General features: G+C 34.7%; 1 protein-coding gene and 1 long non-coding RNA gene across 7 annotated transcripts in view; one reads left to right on the top strand and one right to left on the bottom strand.

Annotated features, from left to right (window-relative positions):
- LOC143249908 (uncharacterized) overlaps nucleotides 1–21,211 on the bottom strand; it is a 75,044-nt gene that overhangs the window by 40,371 nt on the left and 13,462 nt on the right. For 2 of the 5 annotated variants that reach the window (XR_013028032.1, XR_013028033.1), the window contains exon 2: nucleotides 16,997–17,165. This is a non-coding gene — a long non-coding RNA (uncharacterized LOC143249908). Of the gene's footprint in view, nucleotides 1–15,770; nucleotides 17,166–21,211 lie in introns of those variants that run through there. The other 3 variants (XR_013028034.1, XR_013028030.1, XR_013028031.1) reach the window with 2 other exon arrangements.
- The window catches only part of LOC143249907 (uncharacterized), a 53,842-nt gene continuing 41,680 nt past the window's right edge, over nucleotides 9,050–21,211 (top strand). For both annotated transcript variants that reach the window (XM_076500515.1, XM_076500514.1), the window contains exon 1: nucleotides 9,050–9,677. The gene's annotated coding sequence lies outside the window, so the exon portion shown is untranslated. The remainder of the gene's footprint in view (nucleotides 9,678–21,211) is intronic.

Raw genomic sequence — 21,211 nt, 5'->3', positions numbered from 1 at the left:
CTTGTTTCCATTCTTTTTGAACGATTATTTTATTAGCCATCCTTACTATCTTGCTTGCATTCTTTTTGAACGATTAATTTTAGCCATCACTACTATTTTCCTTACATTCTTTTTGAAGGGCTAATATTAACCATCCATATTATTTTGCTTTCATTCTTTTTGAAGGGTTAATATTAACCATCCTTACTATTGTGCTTTCGTTCTTTTTCAATGGTTAATATTAGCCATCCCTACTATCTTGTTTCCATTCTTTTGAAGTGTTTATATTAGCTATCTCTACTATCTTGTTTCCATTCTTTTTGAAGAATATTAACCATCCCTACTATCTTCTTTTCATTCTTTTTGAAGGGCTAATGTTAACCATCCTTACTATCTTGTTTGCATTATTTTTGAAGAATTAATATTAACCATCCTTACTTTCTTGTTTCCATTCTTTTTGAAGGATTAATAATAGTCATCCTTACTATCTTGTTTCCATTTTTTTTGAAGGGTTAATATTAACCATCTTTACTATCTTGCGTTCATTCTTTTTGAAGGGTTAATATTAGCCATCCGTACTATCCTGTTTCCATTCTTTTTGAAGGGTTAATATTAGCCATCTCGACTATCTTGTTTCCATTGTTTTTGAACGATTAATATTAGCCATCTCTACTATCTTCCTTGCATTCTTTTTGAAGGGTCAATATTAGCCATCCCTACTATCTTCCTTGCCTTCTTTTTGAACGATTAATATTAGCCATCCCTACTATCTTCCTCGCATTCTTTTTGAACTATTAATATTAGACATCCCTTATATCTTGTTTCCATTGTTTTTGAAGGATTAATATTAGCCATCCCTACTATCTTCCTTGCATTCATTTTGAACTATTAATATTAGACATTCCTTATATTTTGTTTCCATTGTTTTTGAAGGATTAATATTAGCCATCCCTACTGTCTTGTTTGCATTCTTTTTGAACGACTTATATTATCCATCTCTACTCTCTTGTTTTCATTCTTTTTGAAATGTTAATATTAGCCATCCCTACCGTTACATTCTTTCCCTAAAAGTTTGTTTCTTTTCTTTTTGTTACCGAAAAACAAAAGAACATAATTTGACTATTTGAGTTCATTTTCAGAGAAATCCTAAACTGAATAAATTAATAATAATAAAATGTATTTTGCTAAACTAGAAGTTCTTTTGGGGGTTCCCGAAAAGGTTCTGTTTCATGAGCAAATAAAACCAAAATTAGTAGTAATAAATACTTTTATTTCTTGCTTTTGAAGCTCATATGTCGTGCTCTGTTGTAGTCCACGTAACGCATAATTGTTCTCGTGATTCATGACATGCGCACGTTTAACGGACATCACGACAAAATACATTGTAACGTTAAGCGTCTCTTATGTGACGTCAATTAAGCGTCTAATTATTGACTGAAAAACAACATATTACTGTACATTTATTCGCGTAGTTAAACAGTGATCCCTCTAAGCGGATCCCTCTCTAATACAGCAGTAAGTCTATGGATTTACGACGCTACAATCAGGTGTTCGATTCCCCTCGGTGAACTCAGCATATAGCCCGATGTGGCTTTTTTATAAGGAAACACACGCACGCACACACACACCCTGTAAGCGGCCTTCGGCTCTCTTATTGAGAAATAACTCATTTTCATAATTATCTTCACGTGACCGGCATAACACGATGGAGAAAAATACAGTTTTGGTGACTTTTACTTATGTTTATCAAACAAACTTTTCTGAAACAAATAGATACGTTTTCAAACTAAGTGTTATTGGCCCAGCATGGTCAGGTGGTTAAGGAGCTCGACTCGTAATCCGAGGGTTGCTGGTTCGACTCCCGGTCGCACCAGACATGCTCGCCCTTTCAGCCGTGGGGTAGTTATAACGTGACGGTCAATCCTACTATTTGTTGGTAAAAGAGTAGCCCAAGAGTTGGCGGTGGGTGGTGATGACTAGCTGCCTTCTCTCTCGTATTACACTAATAAATTATGGACGGCTAGTGAAGATAGCCCTCGTGTAGCTTTGCGCGAAATTCAAAACACAAACTAAGTATTATATAAAATAGGTGTCACTTTCTTGGGTTGTGATTATAAAATTATTATTTCGTATCCCTTAACATTTATCTTCTTTTTTCTGTTATGTAAATCTGTATTACTTTAATCTGTTTATAGATACAACAGCGAAGGAATACACATATAGGCTTAGCTGCTCGTTAGTTTTCTAGTTTTTTGCTAAATTCTCTTTTAACTTCCACATGACTATCATTCTAATATATAAATTAATATATGATGTTTTACAAAAGTATTGGCTCTGCTCCACAATGGAGAGATTTCTACATAGTTTTAACATACCTGAAGGCCTGGCATGGCCTAGCGCGTAAGGAGTGCGACTCGTAATCCGAGGGTCGCGGGTTCGCGCCCGCGTCGCGCCAAACATGCTAGCCCTCCCAGTCGTGTGGGCGTTATAATGTTACGGTCAATCCACTATTCGTTGGTAAAAGAGTAGCCCAAGAGTTGTCGGTGGGTGGTGATGACTAGCTGCTTTCCCTCTAAATTAGGGACGGCTAGCACAGATAGCCCTCGAGTAGCTTTGTGCGAAATTCCAAAAATCAAACAAACAAACAATAACATACCTGACAAAAGTATAAACTTTATCCAAAGACATTGTGTGCTTTTATCTCACTTATATGAAAACTTCGTATTAGTATAGGTTTTTTCTTCGTGTATCTTTTCCCAACGTCTGTTGACAATGGAATAAACAAACTGAGGCTTATTATAACGTTTTATAATCCTATTCTATTATTAAGCTACGCATTATCAATTTGTTTGCGGGTAAATATGTATTAGTTACTTTGATAAAGCATAATCTAGTGTTCTTGCGATATTTATTTTGGACTTCTGGGGTCCTTAGGAAAAGACGAAATCAGCGAGAGTCCTCTTAAGAACCACGCAAGCGGATTCGTATTGAGATTAGACAGTCTTTATATCGTGGAAGAAAGCACGTTTCTATAATGGCTTTATCGCGTCTTGTAGCTATACAAAAATTCTTGGCTACTTCTATCCAAGTTACTCGTCGGTTTTTCTATTTACAAATCTATTATTTCTTTCAATTCACAAAAGGAAGAAAAGATGCTACACTGAATAGTGTTGGTCAGACAACATGGATTTAAAAGAAACTTAAGAGTTACGTGTAATCCCAGGTTTAGGTAATTTATATATATATATAATCGTTTGAAAAAAATGTTAAAAATTGTGAGTTTCAAGCTGAAATAAAATATTTTTATAATAGCAGAGTGTCAAATTTTGAATTTCTAGGTGTAATATAATATATTGACAGTAATGTGTCCACTTTACTATACTGGAAGCGTTAGGTATTTTAGACTGCCATAGAGTGACAATTTCAGATAATGAAATACTCTGTATTTTAGTCTGTACTATTTAAGGCTAGAAGATTACTTTCTCGTTCGGGTCGGGCCTGGCATGGCCAGATGGTTAAGGCACTTGACTCGTAATCCGAATTCCTGTCACACCAAACATTCTCACCCGTTATAAAGGTTACGGGCAATTCCATTATTCGTTGGTTAAAGAGTAGCCCAAATGTTGGCGGTGGGTGGTGATAACTAGCTGCCTTCATTCTAGTCTTACACTGCTAAATTAGGAACGGCTAGCGCACAAAGCCCTCGTGTAGCTTTGCGCGAAATTCCAAACAAACCAATTCGTTCAGGTCGTTAGCCGCAGTTTTCGTGGTTCTCTGTTTTAATCGTAGTAAAAACATGCTCTATACTTTGTAGTTAAATGGCTGTAATAAGAGTGACAGTGAAGTCTTACTATTTGGTGAGACAAAAGTATCTCAGTAGATGGTTCTAGAGGCCCTGAGAAGCTGTCTTCCCATCAGTCTATCAGTTTTAAATTACGGACGATTATTCGCGAAAATTCTTAAACAAATACCTACACTAAAATTAATAATATTTAGATAAGAGACTATTGAAATGCTAGTGATACATTTCGTGTTCTTGATTTTTCGTGATATATGAATTCGAAATTCCATTTTAAACTTGTACAAAATAAAATTGTGCTCGAAGCTTTTCCTAAGTTATTTCGATTCGTTTCATATAAATACAAATTCATACAATCAGTTAGCCCTGTACCTTTCGCTTCTCCTCTCAATGTTCTCAAACACCACGTCTGCTCCAGCGAGCAACGCTTAGTCGAATTATTGAATCCGAACTAGCATAAACTTCTCTTAATGAACCGAGAAATGAAATTATTAGAAGGGTTTTGTGTTTTCTTTGTAGACGTGCTTTTCATAACGATACCTGTATTAAGCCATGTTTGCGTAGCTCTCTCTACACGAAGTTACGGTTGAAAGGGCTTCATTAGATAGGTACTGTTTTATATGGAAGACCTGCCTTAATTTATATCTTTGTATTACTTTATTACCGCATTTTGAAGAAAAAGAACCATGAATTATGACAGAATTAAATAGTGTAGTAGGACTTCCAACGACACAAATTTGTTTCCTTGTTCGTCTTTATATTCGCGGAATGGTATTAGAAACGTTATTGTCATTTGAATGACTAATGAATCTAGAATACCTAGCGAAGCACTGAGGTACAGATGGTTGACTGAGTGAACTGAGAACTTGATCATTTTAACATGCCATTTGTTGTTGTGTTTATTAAATAGAAGCTTGCTCTTTCCAGAGTTGTATGGTATAGTCAGGTCAAAATTGCTGGAACAGTACCATCTAGAAACATGTTTTTCTTTTGAACACAGAAATGTATCTATACATATTTAATGAACTCTGATTACGTGATCACACAACTTTAAACTGAACGGAATGAAAACATAATTTTCGACAATCAAGACATAGAAAGCATTTTGCATGTGTTTAAATATGAAACTTCCAACATTAAGAACATTTGTGTGTGTTTAGTGCATTAGATGTCATTTTTTGTCCTTGTTTAACGTATGTTGGTACGGGAATAAATGATAATACGGGTCTCTGTTAACTTGGCTCACCATCGCTTCCTCTGGGCATACGATTTTCATAGGCCGAGCATGACCAAGTGGGTTAAGGCGTGCGACTCGTAATTCGAGGGTCGCGGGTTCGCGCCCGCGTCGCGCCAAACATGCTCGCCCTCCCAGCCGTGGGGGCGTTATAATGGTACGGTCAATTCGTTGGTAAAAGAGTAGCCTAAGAGTTGGCGGTGGGTGGTGATGACTAGCTGCCTTCCCTCTAGTTTTACGCTGCTAAATTAGGGACAGTTAGCGCAGATAGCCCTCGTGTAGTTTTGCGCGAAATTCAAAACAAACAAACCAAATAATTTTCATGCTTCTGTCTTCTCTTTATCTTGTCTTTACAAACAAAATTAACAGAGAACATTTTGAAATTTTGGTAAAGCAACTATTTTGTTCAGTCAAAGAAAACGATTCGAATTAACATTTTATTGTTTTTCTTCACTATATTTAGTGGGTATTCACAGTATACGTTTATATATATGTTTCTAGCAATGTACAGATTACGCCAAAGCCAATGCTTTCTGAGCATGCGTGAAGAAAGGGAGCAACACCCTTTGCGGATCACCAGATACTTTTAATGCGGATGAGTGTCCATTTGTCCATCCGGTTCAGTATTTCCTTTATCACTATTCTTTCTTAGCCCGTTTATCTGTGTGTGTGTGTGTTTTTTCCTTATAGCAAAGCAAAATCAGGCTAACTGCTAAGCCCGCCGAGGGGTATCGAACCCCTGATTTTAGCATTGTAAATCCGGAGACATACCGCTGTTCTAGCGGGGGGCCGTTTCTCTCTAGTCTTCTGCTTTAAACACGGAAAAAGCATAATATAAACTTCTATTACTAATTATTTCTCGTCGATATTTGTGAATTTCATTCAAATTTATATAAAAAAACTTTTTCATGTCTCGTATGTTTCGAAAATTTAGTAGCTGTTCAACGTCAACTGGAAAATACTGGTGCTAATCAGGTATATATTCAGTGAGAACTGAAAACTGACGAAGGATGTTCGCTAACAGTGAAAAGTAACATGAAATCTTGAAACCAGAACTGAGTTGTGGTCAGCTTAATAAATGCCCAGAGTTACGATAAATACTATAGATATCTAACAGTCTCTTAAGTTGACCACAACAGGGTTATATACTTTGCAGAAATTTGGAATGATAATTTTGTTTGATTTGTAGTAATTTTAATGTGTTTTTCTTTTGTTTCTTCTGATTTTCTGTGTATATATCTCAAGCAATTACCCTTACTAATATTATTTTACTATTAAATATACTCATTTTCATCAGAAGTCTTGAAATATTAGTTAGTTATCACCATTAGATTCCATCTAGGAACATATGGCCGCAATCGCTTGCGGATTCTTCAACACGTATTTAAGGGAGTAGGCTGTTAGCCCACTGTACCGAGCCGTCCCTAATTTAGCAGTGTAAGACTAGAGGGAAGGCAGCTAGTCATCACCACCCACCGCCAACTCTTAGGCTACTCTTTTACCAACGAATTGACCGTACCATTATAACGCCCCCACGGCTGGGAGGGCGAGCATGTTTGGCGCGACGCGGGCGCGAACCCGCGACCCTCGAATTACGAGTCGCACGCCTTACGCGCCATGTCAGGCCTCTTGAAATATTAATGTATTTTTATTTATAATCCCTCTGTGAGGGTGGATTAATAACAGAAAAAAAAATGTTTTAAAGTTTTCGTTTGGTAAACCTGATCGTACAGCGACCATTTTAGAATTTCTACAGAGGAATTACTTTTAGGAAGTTATATGGTAAAATTAATAATTTCGCGAAGTTAACAGACTCAAATGGGTTCCGGTTGTTCTATGTCGAATAGGAACAGGTTTTAGCCTTTTTTCTACAATGCAGGTTTTTCCATTAGTATTTTAGCATCATAGATGACAGTGATTTAACCTTGCTGTTGATTGTGTTTTCTGATGAAACTTTTGACACCGAGAGTTCCATAGCATGTCTGTTGGTTAAGAAATTGTCGAAGTGTGCTTTCCAATTTAAAAAAAAATCCTTATCACAGTTTTATTCAATAACTGGATTCGTTGAACTTTCCATTATTCAGGTACAGTTTGTTATTTATTTCTTATATAAGAATAAGAAGAAATTCTAGAACCTGTGGCGAACGACCTTGTTGAAACTGTCGACTGAACGTGACGCTTTGATAGAACAAGAATATACCTTTCAAGACAAGGTGGTGAAACTGTTCCACTTGATCAAACTGCCCAGGCCTTATTACATCACACCTTAAATAACAGAACTATTCTCTTTTATGTTACATAACGTGCGACAGAAACTTCTAGAACAATAGTGTATCTAATGTAGAAAGTTATTGTAACTGAACAGTTCTATACGGTACATTATATCTAACGTAAAAAGTTATTGTACTGAACAGTTCTCAACAGTACCATATATCTCACGTAGTAAGATATTGCGAATGAACAGTTCTCTACAGTGCTATATGTGTTTGTGTATTTTTATAGCAAAACCACAAAGGGCTATCTGCTGAGCCTACCGAGATAAATCGAACTCCTGACTTACCGCTGTACTAGCAGGGGGCGAAAGTACCATATATCTAACGTAGAAAGTTATTGTAACTGGATAGTTCTCTACGAGGCACAGCATGGCCAGGCGGTTAAGGCACTCGACTCGTAATCTGAGGGTCACACCAAACACGCTCACCCTTTCAGCCATGGAGGCGATATAAGATGATGGTCAATCCCATTATTCGTTGGTAAAAGAGTATCCCAAGAGTTGGCGGTAGGTGGTTATGACTAGTTGCCTTTCCTCTAGTCTTACATTGCTAAATTAGGGACGGCTAGCGCAGATAGCCCTCGAGTAGCTTTGCGCGAAATTCAAAACAAACCAAACCAGTTCTCTACAGTACATTATATCTAACGTAAAAAAGTTATCATAACCGAACACTTCTCGACGGTACCATATACCTAACGAAGTTATTGTAACTGAACAGTTATCTACAGTACCATATATCTTATGTATAGTTAATTCATAGGGACGGTAATATATCTCATATGCATTCTTTTCTATCATTAGACATTCTCTTTGACGTGAATGACGGCTAGTTTTTCCAGGACGATAGGGCAATTTTACAGTTATTTTTAGCAGTTCATTTTTCTGAGTGGATAACGTTACATCTGACACGCTGGAGTAAACTGTTTGTTTAGAATAGACAAGGATGAAGTAATAACAAGTGACATAAGTTGACACAGACTACCGTAGTCATGTGTAACTCACTCTAAAGAGAATAATGACAACCATCATCATGTCTAAGTTACTAATAAAGAAACATAAACTCACTACAGTTTAATTCTAGTTTATAGTCTCTTCCAAAACACGTGCGTCTATGAATTTAAAATTGAACAACGTGTTCTATTTCATGTCTGCCTCTGATTGTATTGTCATAATAAGTACTGTCAACCTTAGTTTTTTTTATAATAATGTCTATTTATTATATGGATAATAACGTATGGATAACTTAGATTTCTCGTTTTATTTGTTATGTCATTTCTTAAATATTTAACAAACTTACTTTCAATTATTGTAAGGTAATTTCGTCTGAAAGAACTAATGACTGAAGTGTTTGTTTCTCTTGCTTTAAACTAAAGAGTCAAACTATGGCATGATAAACAGTGAGTGCGTATCATTAGGGTATGGACAGTGTATGTTTGAATATTAAGCCTAAATACCTATATTTTTATGACTAAAACCAAGTGTGCGTCTAATATTATTTCACATCTGAGTTAAACTTTACAATATATTGCCTGAGAAGTTTGTTAGTTTTGCCGCTAGATTATTTTCAGTGCAAAGCTACACGATGGGTAGCATGCGTTTTGTTTATCTCGAGAAATCAAACCCGTGATTTTAATGAGTGGGTGGTGATGACTAGCTGCCTTCCCTCTAGTCTTACGCTGCTAAATTAGGGATGGCTAGCACAGATAACCCTCGTGTAGCTTTGCGCAAAATTCAAAAACAAACAAACAAACAAACAAGCCTCTAACGGCACTGCCAGTTTGTCCGCATCACCTGAGAACATTCATTGCTGAAAGTTGGTCAAGTTGTAGGTTGTTTGAAAGTTTTAATGAATTCTCTCCGATAATGAAGCTGGTGTATTTATAAGTCTGTCAATCTACTTGATTGTAACCAGACAAGAAAGAGACAGAATGAGGACATTTTGTGTGAAGGGTAAGAAAATATATGAGCGGAAAGGTTTAGTAAGTTTTATCATGTAGGTCAAAAGTGTAGATTTTAAACAAACCAGCTGTTAACATACAACGTAACCATAAAACTTAGGCCTTACCAACAAGTCACCATTGCTTACAACTTTTCATTATAACTTAGTTCTTAGCTCGTGGAGAAAGCACGAGAAGGTTACAGTAGCTGTTGTCTATTTCAAATGCGTAGTGAGCTATATCACCAAGCAGCAAACAGCCAATCGATAAATCATTCTACATAGGTGCCTCTGTCAAACTACTAACAAGGAGCCCACGATTTCATTATATTAGTCGTTCGTTCTACCATGGAGCTCATCTGGCTTGTCAAGAAATGAGAAGTCAATTGGAAACCCGTGTAAAACGTAGAATGTTCATACAAAGTTAGAATATTTAGATAAAAACGATACATTCAAGGTAAGAAGTTTCGTCTTTTACAGTTTCTTTAGATTTATCTGTTTACAAGTTTATGAAGTAATTTCATCTCTATACATTCTGGGGATTGGTAATTGTTTGAAACTGTGTGTGAGAGATATTTTCACTCAAATACTCCTAAATGAATAATTTTAGGAGTGTTTTTAAAGCGGGTAAACGAAGAAAACACAAGACGTCTAAGTCCAGGTGTGTAATAAATATGTCACACTGAAGGTCTTTATTAATTTTTAACCATAATATTCACATCAGTGTTGTTGTTGTTTTGAATTAAGCACAAAGCTACACAATGGGCTATATGTGCTCTGCCCACCACGGGTATCGAAACCCGGATTTTAGCGTTGTAAGTCCGCAGACATACCGCTGACTTTCTTGCTTAGCAGAGGCATACAAGTGCATTATTCATTGGAAATTAATGAGTCCTAAGGTAGGTTAATTGACGTTTAAAGTTATAACTTGGTCACAAAAACTCGGACGAACAAATAAAGTTTCCCCCATAATTTCTTTTTCATCACAGGTTGACACAGTCATGCTAAATATGATAATTCAACTTGGCTGTTGCTTAAGAAAATGTAATTCTTGCTCGTATTCTCACAAGACAAAAGCAAAAGCGTGAAACTGCATAAATAAAAGCACCTACAACCCACTTTTGATGAATCGTGCTATACATCTTTATTTCTTCAGTAGACGACGATGTCTGTCAGACAACCTTGTGGTTTACTCTTCAATGAAGATCCAATGTAAACAAACTCTTTGAAGCTACATTTTGGAAGTAAGAAAAACCCACATGGGAGAACCCATGTAACACAGCCTGAGGCCCCCACTCTTATCACGAAGACTTACTAAAGACACCTCGACCTTCCAAAATTATTATATTTGTGCTTTAAACTTCTGCGTAGGACATAAAAATAAAAGTAAATTTTAAAAAGAGATGACAGACATATATGTATATTATCTTCAATATGTTCGGCGGTCTACCCTAAATCTTTAAAATGGAACAAACAAATTTTATGAATTTTTTTCCTAACAGCAAATATGCTAAAGTGGTCCTGGTACATTCAGATATGTTTCTGTATCCTTTAGAGTAAACAACACATAAGACTACGTAGGTTGAAAACTAATAATATACCAAAAGCAAGCAGAACATGATACTTTAACACGAGTTTTTATTCTAGTTTTTATTTGTTGTTTTTTTATCTCTACTTCCATTAGGCGTTGTCAAGCAATCACTTTTACAGAATCTCCACTGTCGGCTACACTTCTGTAGCAAATCTACTTTTAGAATGTTTTTGTTGGAGCTTTTTATTATGTTGTTTTATGTGATAAAACAGATTATTTTACTGTTTTTATTTTTGCTTTACTAGATTTTTTTATACTTGAGTGTTGTTTTATATGGTAGAGCAGATACATTTATAGAATCTTTATTATAACTTTATGGTTTGTAGTTGTATAGTACTCTTTGTCAGATTTTCCGAAAATGCGAGCAAATGATCTTATGGGAAAGAAAGCGACCAATCAGGGTAGGGTTAGTGTTGGATCAAAACTGAACGTTTTACATTGTTTTTATTAATGAATATATTAACTAATTACTACAACGCACGTATCATTTAACTAGTTTTCTTGTCACTTAATCCATTCTCTCACTTTTTTAAAAAAATGATGGGTGCGCAAGAATCCACATTTATCAAGAGGAGTGGATGACAAACGTTTAGGTTTGTTTGTTTGTTTTTTTGGAAATTCGCGCAAAGCTACTCGAGGGCTATCTGCGCTAGCCATCCCTAATTTAGCAGTGTAAGACAAGAGGGAAGGCAGCTAGTCATCACCACCAACCGCCAACTCTTGGGCTACTTTTTTACCAACGAACAGTGGAATTGACCGTCACATTATAACGCCCCCACGGCTGAAAGGGCGAGCATGTTTGGTGCGACCGGGATTCGAACCAGCAACCCTCGGATTACGAGTCGAACGCTTTAACATACTTGGCCATGCCGGGCCTCAAACGTTACTTTGTGGAATAATGGAGGTATTATTTGCACTTATTTAGTGTTGTGTATGATAGAGTGGATAGCTTTTTTAAAGCTTATAATGTAATTTTTTTCAAATGTAATTCCGTGGAACTTGCGGTTTTATTTCTTTTGAATTTCACGCAAATCTACGCCATCCCTAATTTAGCAGTGTAAGGCTAGAGGGAGGGGAGCTAATCATCACCACCCACCGCCAACTCTTGGGCTACTCTTTCACCAACAAATAGTAGGATTGACTGTCATATTATAACGTCTCCATAGTTGAAATGGCGAACATGTTTGGTGTGACGGGGACTCGAACCCGAGACCTTCGGATTACGAGTCGAGTGCTTTAACTACGTGGTTATGACGGGCCGGTACTTTAGTTTCCATGTAAGAACGTCTACAGGGTATTTACTGTAACTTTTATTACATGTGATTCTCAAGTAGTGTGCTGCGATTCGCCACTTTTACAGGGTGTTTACTGTAATCTTTACAGCATGTGATTTCATAATGCTTGTGTTATCAAGAAACGTCTTTATAGTGTTTTTTACTGAAACAGTGTTAATCTATAGAATGATGGGTCAGTTTAATGAATCTTTCAAATATTTGTTTGTGTTAAACTAAGCCCACCCATCTCCCGTCAGTGCTTCGTTATGTGATGTGTTAATAAGAATGCAGGCGGAATACTGTCACTGTGAAATATATCTTGAAAAATAAGCACTTAATGAAACTATTTAGTTTCAGCCAATCCGAAGCCGTTAGTAACACAACACTCATTCACTATTTAAAGTTCGTGCAAAATGAATTTACCACTTTCAACTTCAAGGCCCTAAACAGCACGGAATAAAGTTATCTTAGATATGCCTAGAACAAAGCAATATTAAACCAGGCTTTTGTGTGCTTGCCGTAGGAACTGAGACACTTTAATGGAGTTTATAAATTGAGGTCATAAGTTAGTACAATATGGAGCCTCAAAGTTCGTTTATTCTGTCTCATGTTTAACTCCTATTTCATAGATAAATCTAAATTTCGGAATTTGGTTTCATCTTTTTATGTGAAAGGTTAAGTATTATATCAAAATAATCCAGCAAAATTGAGTTAAGGAAAAATATGTGTTGGAGTTACAAAGAGTTTCTACATCTAGCTGGAAAATATCAACCAACTTATCTCTCTGTTTTTGTAAAATGTCTGTGGATAAATTATATATTATTTGACAAGTTTACGACAAAACATAGGTGTTTCTAAATAGTTAAAAAGATCAGAAAATATAGGTTTAAATGTTACATTCTGTTGTTTTGTTGGTCGTGTTTTGTCTGTGTGTTACTTTCTTTGTCTTGTTTTTGTTATATTAATTCTGTCGTTTCCAGTGTATTGTAAAATCAATATTTTATTACTTTCAATATGTTCTTGCACTGGAATATGCCAGTCTAGGGGAAAACAAACAAATAGAATATGTCATTAGAATACATTTTCTTTAAAATCCTCACTATTTTCCAATGTCTTTAGCAGTATAGATATATGATATTAATATATTAATATGGAAAGGGTATACCAAAGATAATATTTATAATTAATAGAGCATTCAAAGTTAAGTGTTCATGGTGGTTTAAACTTTCAGAAGATAATTATCCTTGGATAGTGACTTAGACAACCAAAATATGAGCATTTTCCTTGGATGGTAATCTAGACAACCTAAATATGAGGATTATCCTTAAATAGTGATCTAGACAACCTAAATATGTTGTTTTTTATTGTTGTTATTTTATGGGAGTTTTGTTTGTTTTGAATTTCGTGCAAAGCTACACGAGGGCTATCTGCGCTAATTGTCCCTAATTGAGCAGTGTAAGACTAGAAAGAAAGCAGCTAATCACCACTATCCACCGCCAACTCTTGGGCTACTCTTTTAACAACGAACATAGGGATTGACCATCATTTTACAACTCCCTCAAGACTGAAAGGGCAAGCATGTTGAGTGTGACAGAAATTCGAACCCGCGACCCTCAGATGACGAGTCAAGTATTCTAACAACCAGGCTATGCTGAGCCATTTAGGGAAAGGCGCAACATGTTCTATCATATGTAAATCATAAGCAAAATAATATATATTCTCATGGTAGAGGGTTTTATATATAGTACTTCAACTACTTAAGTGTCGTTGTAACGATGACGTCACGAACACTGTGCTGAGGTCTTCCACATGAGGTCTAAAATGTTGTCATATAATAAAAGAGAACACTTTAATTTAGAGACGTTCCATAAAGAAAAGCATTTTACCATGACAAACACCTATAAATATTGTCCCCAGCAGAAGACGTGCATCTCATCTATATTTGTTTGATTACTTTGGATTTTAAAAGCTGTTACGATCCATTTGATATTACCATGTTATTACCATGCTGTACTCGCATCTTTCTTCTCCTCCTTATGTCCTTGAATTGTATTTAAATTGTATTTATTATTATCGGAAATTGTGTAAACACAACACATTTTTAGTTATCACTTTAATCAACAACACATGGATTTAGAATTAGGTTTTATTTCTTCCCGGCATTATATGACTTCCTACAACTTATTCGTTCTCTCTCACACATCACCCAATCTTTAGATTTGTTCTTTGAATTCTGCCTTTTATATTTGCTTTTCAAACCCACACGAAACAGATCATTTTCTTTCGTCCTCTCGCACCTGTTCACCCAGTATACAGGATTACAACCATTCCTTTCTTTACTTTCTCTTTGAATTTCGCACAAAGCTACTCGAGGGCTATCTGCGCTAGCCGTCCCTAATTTAGGAGTGATGTTAGACTAGAGGGAAGGCAGCTAGTCATCACCACCCACCGTTAACTCTTGGGCTACTCTTTTACCAACGAATAGTGGGATTGACCGTCACATTATAACGCCCACACGGCTGAAAGGGCGAGCATGTTTGGCGCGACGGGGATGCGAACCCGCGACATGCTCATTCTAATACTATTATTTAATGATTTAGAGTACTACAGTCCACTAATACCTGGGACACTTCTCATACAACCTGATGTTCCTAACACTTGGCTTCATAACACAAGCAAGTCAAGACATAGGCTGTTTTTAATTTTATAACATCATACATAGTAAGGAGAAGAGCGAGCGATTGGTTATCGATTAGTAACAAAATCTGCTGTAATCCAAGTACATTTTCAAGTTTTAATGAATGTTTGTGGAACAACACACTGTAAAGTGAACCTGGATACTGAACACGATCTATGCTGTGTATACAACTTTATTCTTTACAAGTTTTAACGAATGTTTGTGGAACAACACACTGTAAAGTGAACATGCATACTGAACACGATCTATGCTGTGTATACAGATTTATTCTTTACAAGTTTTATTTCAATAAATAAATAATGATAATTGTTGCGATCTCTTTAGATACCTCAGAGCTGACAGTCTCTTGGTGTTTCTCTTTAAACCTTTACTTGAATCCAAGTTTACGCATTACATTTGATAAGTAGAACACAGTTACATATTTATATATGCAAAAACGGCTCGTTGTTCGCTCTTCTACGTAAAATATTTTCTCAACCCAAATGAGCCGTTTTTGCATATATATTTCTCTACAAGTGGGTTTTCTCGACATCACAGTTCCATATTGTGTCGTTTTGCTTAAACTGAAAGTAAACAATGGAACACTATTGGGAGCTTCAGCTAGGTCATTCTTGTTACTGTATATCGTTTGGTATATTTTTGATCAAGTCCGGCATGGTCAGGTGCGTTAAGGCGATCGACTCGTAACCTGAGGGTCGCGAGTTCGAATACCCGTCACACCAAACATGCTCGCCCTTTCAGCCGTGGGGGCGATATAATGTGATGGTCAATCCCACTGTTCGTTGGTAAAAGAGTAGATCGAGAGTTGGCGGTGGGTGGTGATGACTAGCTACCTTCCCTCTATTCTTACACTGCTTAATTAGGGACGGCTAGCGCAGATAGCCCTCGAGTAGCTTTGCGCGAAATTCAAAACAAACAATTCCTAAAATACTGTAAGGGGGAAATAAATATTGTTCATAATGAAATTAGAAGAAAATATTCAATAAAAGTAATTAATCTGTTTTATATAAATATAGTTTTAATATCTCGAATCTAAACATTTTAACCGAAATACAACTAATGATGTCTGTGTCGAATAATTTGTAAACTTGATTGTTTTTCCATAGCTTGAAAGTAAGTGTTGTATTTATATCAACTCTTAACTGTTATCACTGTAACAAAAACAAACTAAATCTATAACATAAAATATCATAAAACCTATAACTAAATCTATTAATTTTTCCATGACTGCGTTACGCAAAGGGTAAAGAAAAAATTCACAGAAAATGTACTTCCGTAATTACATTTCTGAAAATATAGTTTGTGTTAAGGAAAGGTTAAAAACGTATAAAATATAACACAGAATTTGAATATTTTCTCAGTTTATTTTGTGATACAGAAAAATGATAGTTCACACTGAATAACTCCAGGCCCATATAACATTATTTATTGTGAACAGCTAGGAATCGAAACACAGTAACTGTAGACTTTACAAAAATATCTAAATACCAACTTCTATCTTGAAAAATTCAGTTGCATTTTAAAACATTTGCTTTCAGTAATAAAACGAGTTGTAACTCACATATATTTAGGAACGCATTCCATTTTAAAATTATAAACCACATCACAACTTACACACATTTAGCAGATTTATTTTTCTTATCTGAAATTAAACACAAAACTACACAATGGGCTATCTGTGCTCTACCGAACTCGGTTAGCGAAACTTGGTGTTTGATGGTGCGAGTCTGCCGACATACCGCTGCGCCAGTGTGGAACTGTTTTTAACGTGTAGTTATCTCCAGAGTAAACCTGTGTTTCTGAGAACAAATCACTAAGTCGTTCTTCTGAGTGATTGAACAGAAAAGCTGTTTAAGATACTAATCATAAACATACAACACTGGATTCACCGCTTGTCACCTAGTTACACCGACTTCGGTGCATACCATTCTCCATCAGTGGTTGTCGGAAAACAAGACAAGTCCTGCTTAAGTGGCCAATGATGTGTGTTATTTACTTGTGCTTTTAGTTATCGATGATTCATCACAGTAGATTTAAGGTTATATAGGTTTTAAAATATCTGTTCTCTATCATACTGGTTTATTTTTCTGAATTACGGAGTAGAAAAACCGTTTAAAAATGTTAAAAAGAAATATGAACCATAATCAGAAATATGAACCATAATCAGAAATATGAAGCATAATCTGTCGTTTAAATCGCCAGTTTTTACTTACGTATACCACTTTCGGGAATGTCCACTCTTCATCAGTAATGCTGGACAGTGGCTAATCGAAAGAAGACGAAGCTGTGGTGAACTGAATTTCGTATCTATGTAGTTTTCTAGTTGTCTTTTACTTACTTCAGTGAATATGTCCACATAGCATTTGTAAAAACATATGTAATCTATGTAAAAACATACATAATCTATGTAAAAACAAATGTAATCTATGTAAAAACATACATAATCTATGTAAAAACAAATGTAATCTATGTAAAAACATATGTAATCTATGTAAAAACATATGTAATCTATGTAAAAACATATATAATATATGTAAAAACATATGTAATCTATGTAAAAACATATGTAACCTAGGTAAAAACATATGTAATCTATGTAAAAACACGTAATCTATGTGAAAACATATGTAATCTACGTAAAAACATACGTAATCTATGTAAAACATATATATGTAAAAACATAGATAATCTATGTAAAATCTATGTAATCTATGTAAAAACATATATAATATATGTAAAAACATATATAATATATGTAAAAACATATGTAATCTATGTAAAAACATATGAAATCTATGTAAAAACATATGTAATCTATGTAAAAACATATGTACTCTATGCGACTAATGTATTATAATTCCTCATCATAGATTTCACTTTCAAGGTTCAATAACTTATATAACCAAACAACTCATTCTTGTACTATTTGACCCCGTGATTAGTATTTAGACGTTACTTTTTGTATATGTGTTTTATGTTTCTACATTGTTCTTTGTCCTTATGTTTCATATTTCTACATTGAGCTTTGTCCATGTGTTTTATGTTTCTACATTGTTCTTTGTCCATGTGTTTCATGTTTCTACATCGTTCTTTGTCCATGTGTTTCATGTTTCTGCATTGTTCTTTGTCCTTATGTTTTATGTTTTTACATCGTTCTTTGTCCCTGTGTTTTATATTTTTACATAATTTTTGTCCCTGTGTTTTATTTTCTAAATTGGTCTTTTTCCCTGTGTTTTATATTTTTACATTGTTCTTTGTCCATGTGTTTTATTTTTACATTGTTCTTTATCCATGTGTTTTATGTTTCTACATCGTTCTTTATCCATGTGTTTTATGTTTCTACATCGTTCTTTATCCATGTGATTTATGTTTCAACATTGTTCTTTGACATGTCTTTTATGTTTCTACATTGTTCTTTGTCCATATGTTTTATGTTTTTACATCGTTCTTTGTCCATGTGATTTATTTTCATATTGTTCTTTGTCCATGTGTTTTATGTTTTACATCCTTCATTGTCCATGTGTTTTATGTTTTTACATCGTTCTTTATCCATGTGTTTTATGTTTCTACATCGTTCTTTATCCATGTGTTTTATGTTTCTACATCGTTCTTTATCCATGCTTTTTATGTTTCTACATCGTTCATTGTCCCTTTATTTCATGTTTTTACATCGTTCTTTATCCGTGTTTTATGTTTCTACATCGTTCCTTCTCCATGTGTTTTATGTTTCTACATTGTTCTTTGACCATGTCTTTTATGTTTCAACATTGTTCTTTGACCATGTCTTTTATGTTTCTACATTGTTCTTTGTCCTTATGTTTTATGTTTCTACATCGTTCTTTATCCATGTGATTTATTTTCATATTGTTCTATGTTTCTGTGTTTTATGTTTCTAAATCCTTTTTTGTCCCTGTGTTTCATGTTTCTACATCGTTCTTTGTCCATGTGTTTCATGTTTCTACATTGTTCTTTGTCCTTATGTTTTATGTTTTTACATCGTTCTTTGTCCCTGTGTTTTATATTTTTACATAGTTTTTGTCCCTGTGTTTTATTTTCTAAATTGGTCTTTTTCCATGTGTTTTATATTTTTACATTGTTCTTTGTCTCTGTGTTTTATGTTTCTAAATCCTTCTTTATCCCTGTGTTTCATGTTTCTACATCGTTCCTTGTCCATGTGTTTTATGTTTTACATCGTTCATTGTCCCTGTGTTTCATGTTTTTACATCGTTCTTTATCCGTGTGTTTTATGTTTCTACATCGTTCTTTATCCATGTGTTTTATGTTTTTACATCGTTCATTGTCCCTTTATTTCATGTTTTTACATCGTTCTTTATCCGTGTGTTTTATGTTTCTACATCGTTCCTTGTCCATGTGTTTTATGTTTCTACATCGTTCCTTGACCATGTCTTTTATGTTTCAACATTGTTCTTTGACCATGTCTTTTATGTTTCTACATTGTTCTTTGTCCTTATGTTTTATGTTTCTACATCGTTCTTTATCCATGTGATTTATTTTCATATTGTTCTATGTTTCTGTGTTTTATATTTCTAAATCCTTTTTTGTCCCTGTGTTTCATGTTTCTACACTCTTCTTTGACCATGTCTTTTATGTTTCTAAATTGTTCTTTGTCCTTATGTTTTATGTTTCTACATCGTTCTTTGTCCATGTGATTTATTTTCATATTGTTCTTTGTCTGTGTCTTATGTTTCTAAATTCCTTTTTTGTCCCTGTGTTTCATGTTTCTACACTCTTCTTTGACCATGTCTTTTATGTTTCTAAATTGTTCTTTGTCCTTATGTTTTATGTTTCTACATCGTTCTTTGTCCATGTGATTTATTTTCATATTGTTCTTTGTCTGTGTCTTATGTTTCTAAATTCCTTCTTTGTCCCTGTGTTTCATGTTTCTACATTGTTCTTTGTCCTCATGTTTTATGTTTCTACATCGTTCTTTGTCCATGTGACTTATGTTCATATTGTTCTATGTCTCTGTGTTTTTTGTTTCTAAATTCCTTCTTTGTCCCTGTGTTTCATGTTTTTACATGGTTCTTTGTCCATGTGTTTTGTTTCCACATCGTTCTTTGTCCTCCATGTGTTTTATGTTTCTACATCGTTTTTGTCCATGTGTTTCATGTTTCTACATCGTTTTTTGTCCATGTGTTTTATATTTCTACATCGTTCTTTGTCCATGTGTTTTATGTTTCTACATCGTTCTTTGTCCATGTGTTTTATGTTTCTACATTGTTCTTTGTCCATGTCTTTTATGTTTCTACATCGTTCTTTGTCCATGTGTTTTATGTTTCTACATTGTTCTTTCACCATATCTTTTATGTTTCTAATTTTTTATTTGTCCTTATGTTTTATGTTTCTACATCGTTCTTTGTCCATGTGATTTATTTTCATATTGTTCTTTGTCTGTGTCTTATGTTTCTAAATTCGTTCTTTGTCCGTGTTTCATGTTTCTACATTGTTCTTTGTCCATGTGTTTTATGTTTCTACATCGTTCCTTGTCTATGTGTTTTATGTTTCTACATTGTTCTTGGTCCTTGTGTTTTTTGTTTCTAAATTCCTTCTTTGTCCCTGTGTTTCATGTTTTTACATGGTTCTTTGTCCATGTGTTTTGTTTCCACATCGTTCTTTGTCCTCCATGTGTTTTATGTTTCTAAATCCTTTTTTGTCCCTGTTTCATGTTTCTACATCGTTTTTTGTCCATGTGTTTTATATTTCTACATCGTTCTTTGTCCATGTGTTTTATGTTTTTAAATCGTTCTTTATCCATGTGTTTTATGTTTCTACATCGTTCTTTGTCTTCCATGTGTTTTATGTCTAAATTCCTTCTTTGTCCATGTGTTTCATGTTTCTACATTGTTCTTTGTCCATGTCTTTTATGTTTCTACATCGTTCTTTGTCCATGTGTTTTATGTTTCTACATTGTTCTTTCACCATATCTTTTATGTTTCTAATTTTTTATTTGTCCTTATGTTTTATGTTTCTACATCGTTCTTTGTCCATGTGATTTATTTTCATATTGTTCTTTGTCTGTGTCTTTATGTTTCTAAATTCCTTCTTTGTCCGTGTTTCATGTTTCTACATTGTTCTTTGTCCATGTGTTTTATGTTTCTACATCGTTCCTTGTCTATGTGTTTTATGTTTCTACATTGTTCTTGGTCCTTGTGTTTTATGTTTCTACATTGAGCTTTGTCCTTATGTTTTATGTTTCTACATCGTTCCTTGTCCATGTGTTTTATGTTTCTACATTGTTCTTGGTCCTTGTGTTTTATGTTTCTACATTGAGCTTTGTCCTTATGTTTTATGTTTCTAAATCCTTTTTTGTCCCTGTGTTTCATGTTTCTACATCGTTCCTTGTCCATGTGTATTATGTTTCTACATCGTTCCTTGTCCATGTGTTTTATGTTTCTACATAGTTCTTT

Source organism: Tachypleus tridentatus, chromosome 4 (genome assembly GCF_004210375.1).
Source record: "Tachypleus tridentatus isolate NWPU-2018 chromosome 4, ASM421037v1, whole genome shotgun sequence".
Taxonomy (NCBI): domain Eukaryota; kingdom Metazoa; phylum Arthropoda; class Merostomata; order Xiphosura; family Limulidae; genus Tachypleus; species Tachypleus tridentatus.
Note: the sequence above shows the minus strand (reverse complement) of the source record. Positions and strands in the feature narration are given on the sequence as shown.